The following is a 3,365-nucleotide window of genomic DNA, read 5'->3' as shown; positions in this document are numbered from 1 at the left end:
TCCACCTCGCACCTCCCTTCCACCACAGTAACGTTTTTAGTTTCAACACCTATCCACACCCCCAGTTATAAGATTCTTTCAAAACATAATGGCGTGGCAATGAATCCAGCAAGTGAACATTCAGAGTCGTGTGTGAGTGGACAAAAGTAATGTCAGATCTGGGGTGAGGATGGTGATGTTTGAGCAGCCTCTGGTGGCAGCAAAAGCCTACTGCACCTGGTATTCCCAGGCGGTCTCCCATCCAAGTACTAACCAGGCCTGAATCTGCTTAGTTTCCGAGATCAGACGAGATCGGGCGTTTTCAGACTAGTATGGCCGTAGGCATTTGCTACCTCCTTTTCTACCTAGTTAAAGGCCACAGTCCTGGCATTAATATTATTTGATAGCATTCTACTCTATCAAAGGATTTTTTTTTTTCATTTTACCCCTTCCCCCACCTCATTCTCTCAGGGCTCTGTCCCCAGACACATCTTACAAGCTTTTCCCTTCTTCAGGAACCTAGGAACAGAAGTCACTTATTTGGCCCTTTGAGTCTATCCAACCATGGAATGAATCCTGGCTGATCTGCCATCTAACTCCATTTTGCTGCTTTTCCCCCCCCCCCACCAAACTCCATCATCATTACCTTCGGTAAACAGCTCTCTACGAATCTCCATTCAAAATTTACCATTCATCTGGCATTAATTGCCTGCTTAGGAAGGGATTTCCCAACTTCCACCACTCTTTGCATGTGGGATCATTTTTGAATTTCACACCTGAAAGATAAAGCTATAGTTTTTAAGAGTATGCCCTGTAGTTCTGGACTCCCCACCTGTGAAAATAATCTGTCCTATCTGGTCCTTTTAATACTTCAAAGACATTGATCAAATCATTTGTTAATCTGTTATATAGAATACAGTCTATTTTGTATACTCTTTCCTCATGATTTAGCCATTAAGAGTCCAGTTATAAATATACGTTGCACTCCCTCCTACTTATCTTTCCTCAGCAGTGGAGCCTGGAACTGCTCCCAGTACTCAAAGTGTGGTTTAACCAGGACTTTGTACCTTGTACTGAACCAGAATGGAAAATGAGGAGGAGTAGCCCAGGTTAAAAGGAGGACATGAAGATGTGAGAGTGAAAGGATCTTGTAGCTTCCCCTGTTTGAAGGAGTTAGAGGAGAAATTTGAATTGCCAGCAGGATCAGATTCAGGTATCTGCCGGTACGGGATTTTTTGCGAAGACAGGTTTCCACCTTTCCGCTCCTACCGCCACGGGGATACAGGACAGGGTAGTTTCCCGAACGTGGGTGGGAGAGGGGAAAGTATCAGATATCTGCAAAGAACTCATGGAGTCGGAGGAAACTCAGATAGAGGAGCTAAAGGGCAAATGGGAAGATGAGCGAGGAGGAAAGATAGAAGCAGGTCTGTGGGCGGATGCCTTGAGTAGAGTCAATACATTCTCGTCATGTGCCAGGCTCAGCCTGATACAATTTAAGGCAGTTTACCGGACATACATGACGGTGATCGAGGGACTGCCCCGTTATTGGGGAAATTCAAATCAATCGATTGGGAAGAGACCCAATCGACTGCGAGTGTATAGAGCAGGGGTGGGCAAACTACGGCCCGTGGGCCGCATGCGGCCCGACAAATGTTTTTATGCGGCCCGCCAATGAGATGCCCGGAATCATAAGCGGCATTTTTGAAAAGTCGCCGGGGAAAAGCCGCTGAAGTAAATGTGCTTATTCAATAAGCGCATTTACTTCAGCGGCTTTTCCCCGGCGGCTTTTAAAAAATGCCGGTTATGATTCCGGGCACCTCATTGGCGGGCCGCATAAAAACGCGCGTAGTGGGGTGGATGAGTGAGGCTGCCTCATTGGTCGGTATAGTTGGGTGTGCGACTAATAGGAGTCCAGGTTACAAACAATAAGCCTTATTATTGTTTGTATCCTGGACTCCTATTGGTCGCACACCCAACTAAACCGACCAATAAGGCAGCCCCACTCATCCACCCCACTACCCGCGTTTTTATCGTTGACTCGGCTAGGCTGTGCTTCTGTCAGTGTTAAGGATCAGCACAAGCATTCTTCGGAAAATAGCGAAAGCCGTACCCGCATTTTATAGCATTGCCTTATTATCCCTCGTTCCAAATTTAAGAGAGCATAAGAGAAAAAGAGAAGGCCATGCAGGCAATGGAACGCCTCATGAACCCAGAGCAGTTCGTGGTGGCAGCGACCAACAGCAGCAGAGTAGGTCAGTGTCCCGTTTGGGAGCTGGAACTCAGGAAGTACCTCAAAGGGAAAGAATGAGTGAGTTTTTGGAGTGAGTTTTGTTTGAATGAGGAGACAGGTCCCGGGAGTATAAGGCATACTTGGTGGGGGAACCTGTCTGAAATTACTAAGAAAGGTTTGAGTAAAGCACGTAAGCCGATGGCAATTGTGTCCTGCTTGGCACAATTGCGAGGCACAGAGGAGGTCGTCAGGACGCTCCGAGCAGATTTAGAGGAGAAAAACAGAATGAGCAAAGTGGATGTCAGGGACATCGAAAAGGAGAATTTAGGATTAAGGCAAAGGCTGGCAGATAAGGATAGAGAGGTGGATGATGCCAAGAGGGCACATCAGTCATGTCTAGCCCATCTGAGCAGCTCTCAAATTAGTACGAAAAAGCCTATCAAGATGTGCAGCGTGCAGTCTTGATAAGAGAAGAATCAGAAAAACAGGTAGAGACACTGAAAAAGCAGTGTAGCGACCTAAAGGCAGCTTTAAGGGCACTCCATGCTGCCACCACTGAGCAAAGGCAAAGCACAGTGGACCATGCAAAATGTAGGAAGCAGATTGCGGAGCTGCAATCTCTGCTTTCTGTGCAGAATGGCTTCCAAGAGACCTTTGGAACACAATTAGAAGAAGAGAATGCCCCAGATTGGCAGGAGTTAAGTGAGACAGCGCAGCGATATGTTCAGGGAACATGTGCGCTAGCAGCGCAGCAGAAAAGGAAAGCGCCCCAACCCCCCACAGATCAGATAGCACCCGCACCAATGAACCCAGTCACCACCCAACGAAAAGCAACAGCAGAAGGCGCACCTGAGATCGTTTACACCACCCCCTTAACCGTGACACAACTAAGGGACGCGTGTGAGAAAATCACTTATTCCAGATAAGTATTGAGCTGTTAGTGGTAGGATTAGCCTAGTCTTGTAGTTTTATATGCACAATTAGTAGATAACTGTATTATAATAAACGTGTCTTGTTTGAACTTACTAACTGGTGTATGGAGTTATTGGTCTGAATTTGAACTTGAAACTTGTGGCGGTATCTTAACGATACCTGGCGTCTCTAGAGCTAAGGAACGAAACAGAGCCAAATTGAGTGTAAAGCACACTCACCCAGA

At 46.6% G+C, this 3,365-nt stretch overlaps 1 non-coding gene across 1 annotated transcript; it reads right to left on the bottom strand.

Moving 5' to 3' along the window:
- Positions 1–204: 204 nt before the first annotated feature.
- LOC119975327 lies at positions 205–323 on the bottom strand. The gene has a single exon (XR_005462743.1). It is a non-coding gene; the product is annotated as a 5S ribosomal RNA (ribosomal RNA).
- Between the last annotated feature and the right edge of the window lie 3,042 nt (positions 324–3,365).

The sequence above is a fragment of the Scyliorhinus canicula genome, chromosome 12 (assembly GCF_902713615.1).
Source record: "Scyliorhinus canicula chromosome 12, sScyCan1.1, whole genome shotgun sequence".
Taxonomy (NCBI): Eukaryota; Metazoa; Chordata; class Chondrichthyes; order Carcharhiniformes; family Scyliorhinidae; genus Scyliorhinus; species Scyliorhinus canicula.
This window is presented reverse-complemented; position numbering and strand designations above follow the sequence as displayed.